Genomic DNA, 5766 nt, shown 5'->3' with positions numbered 1-5766 from the left:
ATCAGAAAGGATGCATGTCTGAGACTTTGGAGGAAGAATGATCCTTATGTTGTGAGAAGGAGAACTGTTGTTGATTATAGATTCCACACCAAAGAACAACAAGACTTCTATGAGACCATTCTACTTGACAAGAAGCCAATTGTCTGTGATATGAGATGGGTTGACTGGGAATACATCAAAGAGAATGAAGATCACCTTCCAGGTGTATATGACAGTTTCAAAGCTTGTGGAGTTCACAAGTTTGTTGGACAGAAGCTCACCAAATGGAATGATGAGCTAACCATGCAATTCTAGTCCACTGCTCATTTCTATCCAGATGGAAGGATAGTGTGGATGTCTGAAGGTATAAGGTACCAGTCAACTATTGAAGAATGGGCAAAGTTGATCAATGCTCCAAAAGACCATCAGGATGATTTGGATGTGTAGCCAAGAAGAAGAAAGACCACAACTCCATGGCAAGTATGTACAAGGAAATTCCCGATGAAGCCCTAGAAACTCATAAGTTGGGCTCAGTGAAATACTTGTTGTCTGATCTGCCTACTATCAACACCATCTTGAGGCATACTCTATTGCCCAAATCTAGAGATCATAGGATGATAAGAGGACATTCAATCAACTTGCTGCACATTTTTGATGTGCCTCAAAAATTCAAGGTCATGAGTCTGATTGTAGAGACAATCAAGAGGACACCTGCTGACCAGAAAAGGTCTTGTGGGTATGATCCACACATTCAGGTGCTCATCAACTCAAAGATGGGCACAGGCAGTTACTTGTTAGACAAGGAGCACTTACCTCTCAAGCCAGAATTTGAAGACAACACAGTTGTAATGGATGAGAATGAACCTTCATCAGTGCAAGCACAAGAGAAGAGATCTAAGGCAAAGGCAGAAAAAGCTGCAAGGATGCCAACTGTTGAAGAGGCATCTCAAGTGTTCTTTGAAGAGCAAACAAGATCAACTTGGATATCTAATCCAATCTACTTTGAGGATTGAGAAGGGCTTGGCCACCCTGACTCATAATCAGGAGAGTTTGGAGAGGATCATTGAACAAAAATTCTATGATCTTGATCTGAAAGTGACTGAGTTGCAAACAGCAGTTGAGCAGCTCCAGGAGGAAGGAGAGGAGAAGAAAGGGAAGGCAACTACAGATGCTTTTCAGTGAGTGCCAAGAGGTCAGAGGTCAGCTGCAGTGCCAATACCTGATACTAGAGCTACCACATCAGCACCAGCAACTACAGCTTTAGTGCCACCTCTAGCAGCCACTCCATCAGCTCTAGCTACATCGACAGAAGCTTTCGTCCTTGGAGTCATCTCTACACCACCTCACAAAGACCAAGCCTGAGAGATGCATAGCACTATGCATATTTGAAATTTTTGGTAACTTGTTGCCAAAGGGGGAGAAATATGTATAGATCATAGGATTCGAGAGAGAGTGTTGCTTTTTGTCTCTCTTGCACTTTTATTTGGTTGAACTTTATTGTGTGCTAGTTTGATACCGTATGTCCTTGTGTGAGATACTTGTATGATCATGTGTTTGATCATATGCTACTTTAGTGTGTGCTTGGGTAATATTATCTCTTACATCCATATATGATCATTCACTTTGCTTGATGACGAGTGCATGCTTTTAATTGCTACCATTTTGAGTGCTCCACCAAGATGTATGTGACATGGAAGAGTAACCCATGATACTAATTGATTGTGCATTTGCATTCAAAAGCAAATCTTAAATAATGCACAAATTTAGGGGGAGCTCTTGCTTATCACATACCTCTCAAAGCGACGATCTATTCAATCTTATTATCATTTGTCAAAGCTTTGATCTATATGTTGTCATCAATTACCAAAAAGGGGGAGATTGAAAGGGCAACCATCCCTGGGTGGTTTTGGTAATCATTAACAACATATAGCTCATTGAACTAATGCTATTTAAAGATGAATATTTCAGGGAAGTTCAATGATTGGCATGACATGGATTAGGAATGTGGACCCCTCAAAATGCTAAGGACAAAGGATTGGCTCAAGCTCTAAAGCTCAAGACTCTACATTTTACTTTTAGTGATCCAAGATCACGTTGAGTCTATAGGAAAAGCCAATACTATTAAAAGGGGATGAGGTGTTGCTTAATGGCTTGCTTACTCAAAATGCTTAGTGATATGCTCCAAAGACCCTCAACCACTTTCCCATATCCACATATGTCCCAAACCAAAAGTCAAACTCGGCCCCACCAATTTGATCCATCCGGCGCCACCGAGTTCATTTGACATAGCCACTGCCAGAAACCCTAGTCACTTCGGGTTCACCGATAGGGATCTCGGTCTCACTGAGATGGGATTGCAAACTCTCTATTTCCCTTCATAACGTTTCGGTCTAACCGAGATGAGCGATTGATCCCACCGAGTTCGCAATGCAAACTCTCTGTTTCCCTTTCGTAATGTTTAGGTCTCACCGAGATGAGCGAATCGGTTCACCGAGTTTGCCTGACCAACTCTCTGGTTAGCTTATTACCAAAGTCGGCCCCACCGTGTTTGTGTAATCGGTCCTACCGAGATTATGTTAAGCTCTAACCCTAAAGAAATCGGTCCCATTGAGTTGACATGTCGGTCCCACCGAAATACCTAATGGTCACATTATGAACTAAATCGGTCCGACCGAGTTTCATGATTCGGTCTCGCTGAGTTTGGTAAATTGTGTGTAACGGTTAGATTTTCTATGGAGGATATATATACCCCTCCACCCTTTCTTCATTCGTGGAGAAAGCCATCAGAACAAGCATTCACTTCCAACATTCATTTTCTGAGAGAGAACCACCTACTCATGTGTTGAGGCCAAGATATTCCAATCCTACCATATGAATCTTGATCTCTAGCCTTCCCCAAGTTGCTTTCCACTCAAATCATCTTTCCACCAAATCCAATCCTATAAGAGAGAGTTGAGTGTTGGGGAGACTATCATTTGAAGCACAAGAGCAAGGAGTTCATCATCAACACACCATCTATTACCTTTTGGAGAGTGGTGTCTCCTAGATTGGTTAGGTGTCACTTGGGAGCCTCCGTCAAGATTGTGGAGTTGAACCAACGAGTTTGTAAGGGCAACAAGACCGCCTACTTCATGAATATCTACCCTAGTGAGGCAACTCCTTCGTGGGCGATGGCCATGGTGGGATAGACAAGGTTGCTTGGACCTTTCGTGGGTGGAGCCCTCCGTGGACTCGCGCAGCCGTTACCCTTCGTGGGTTGAAGTCTCCATCAACGTGGATGTACCATAGCACCACCTATCGGAAACACGCCAAAAATCTCCGTGTCAACATTGTGTTTGCTCCCTCCAAACTCCTCCCCTGTACCTTCATATGCAATGATTTACATTTCGCTGCTATACTCTTAGAATTGCATGTGTAGGTTGATTGCTTGGCTAATGTAAAGTTGCTAAAATCTGCCAAGACTTAAAATTAGGAAAAAGGCTAGATTTTTATTTGGTCAAGTAGTCTAATCACCCCCCTCTAGACATACTTTCGATCCTACAGTACTATGAGCCACTCGCCACCACCAGACGCACACACCCACACACACACCGCGAATCCACCGCAACTACGTTGCATGTTAAATTAATTATCCCGCGGTGAACATATATATGTTACCAAAGGAGGGACATTTTTTTTCAAAAAAAACTAGAGATCATTAAGACGTTTTAGTACATTAATTGATTGATTTTCTATGGGTATAATGTGCAAAAATCAAATTCGAGCTACATGCACACGTGATAGTGCACCTAAATGGATTGCAAAAACACATGTGTCTCACGGGGTGCATATTTACTCCCCGTGCAACAAATTTCAAACAATGAGAATCTTGATTTTTAAATTCTAGTACATTCAAAACTTATTTGAAGTTCATGAAACTTATCGTGTTGTCATATGCACACCAATACAAAGTTGCATTGTACTTTTTTTGGTCAAGTTTGAGACCAATTTTGATGTAATCTTTATCTAATTACAAATGAGAGATTATTAATAATTGGGAACCAATATCCCAAACGGGCTATTTATTCGAACCGTGAGCGTTAGACCAACAATGGATATGTGCCATGCTTCGGTTAAGCAAAAAATAAAGCGGCATCATTAATCATCCAAATAGGATAACAATATATGTGCCGCCACGCGACCCGTGTACCGTGCGAGCTGGCATGAGTTGACGGATGCATGCAAGCAGTCTATCACGTAGGCAGACCGGGAGGCGTGTGTGCAGGTGTGTGAATTGACGGAGGCGTGCTCGCTGCAGAGTGTCATCGAGAGGCGTGTGTTAGTGTCAAAACCGGCGGATCTCGGGTAGGGGGTCCCGAACTGTGCGTCTAAGGCTAATAGTAACAGGAGGCGGGGGACACAATGTTTACCCAGGTTCGGGCCCTCTCTATGGAGGTAATACCCTACTTCATGCTTGATTGATCTTGATGATATGAGTATTACAAGAGTTGATCTACCACGAGATTGTAGAGGCTAAACCCTAAGAGCTAGCGTATGATTCCGATTGTTGTTGCCATACAGACTAAACCCTCCGGTTTATATAGACACCGGAGGGGGGCTAGGGTTACACAGAGTTGGTTACAGAGAAGGGAATCTACATATCCGAATTGCCAAGCTTGCCTTCCACGCAAAGGAGAGTCCCATCCAGACATGGGACGAAGTCTTCAATCTTGTATCTTCATAGTCCAACAGTCCGGCATAAGCATATAGTCCAGCTATCTGAGGACCCCTTAATCCAGGACTCCCTCAGTAGCCCCTGAACCAGGCTTCAATGACGACGGGTCTAGCGTGCAGATTGTCTTCGGCATTGCAAGGCGGGTTCCTTCTCCGAATACTCCAAAGAAGATCTTGAACACAAGAATCGTGTCCGGCTTTGCAAAACAAGTTCCACATACCACCGTAGAGAGCACAATATTCCACAAGTCTAATATGCTGACAACTTTTTCATTGCGTGACATCACGCCGTGGCCCGGTCATTATTTGAACCATTTTTCTCAAACTGCTATTGCGCATCTTGCGAGGCGGTTTTATTGGCACATCTTGTCAAAGCAGAGATCGTGTCCCCTTATCACGGGATTCTCATCAATACTGGTGTGGGTAACCCAACCGCGCCATTAACACGGCGCTAGGGGAATAAGAGAGTTTCTAGGGCAAGTGGGGAGGCACAGGATCCCTGCTGCCTTTATAAGGAGATAAGGACTACCCCTTTTCACCCACGCCTTCTTCTTCCTCTACTCATCCATTCTCTCTCGCTCGAGCTCCAGCGCCCAAGCATTCACCTTCTCCGCCCACCAAAGACCTCCGAAAATGTCCTGATCCGGAGCTGGAGCCAAGTGGATGGCCTCCACCGTCCGGGAGAAGGATATCAAGAAACTTCGGCAGGCCGGCTATCTGGCCAAGAAGATTAGCCACCGCCTTCCGACTGCGGAACAGATTGTCCCTACTCCAGAACCCCACGAGAGGGTTGTATTCCTCCCTCACTTTGTCCGCGGGCTAGGGTTTCCCCTCCACCCATTTGTTCGCGGCATTATGTATTACTATGGGATCGACTTTCATGATCTATCTCCCAATTCCTTCCTCAACATCCGACATTCATCGTCGTGTGCGAGGCCTTCCTCCTCATCTCTCCACACTTCGGATTATGGCTAAAGATCTTTAATGTGAAGCCCAAGGTGGTGAGCGGCGAGCACGCGGAGTGCGGAGGAGCCATGGTGAGCAAGATGCCCAACGTTACATGGCCATCAGGTA

This window comes from Triticum dicoccoides, chromosome 6B, assembly GCF_002162155.2.
Source record: "Triticum dicoccoides isolate Atlit2015 ecotype Zavitan chromosome 6B, WEW_v2.0, whole genome shotgun sequence".
Classification (NCBI taxonomy): Eukaryota; Viridiplantae; Streptophyta; class Magnoliopsida; order Poales; family Poaceae; genus Triticum; species Triticum dicoccoides.
This window is presented reverse-complemented; position numbering follows the sequence as displayed.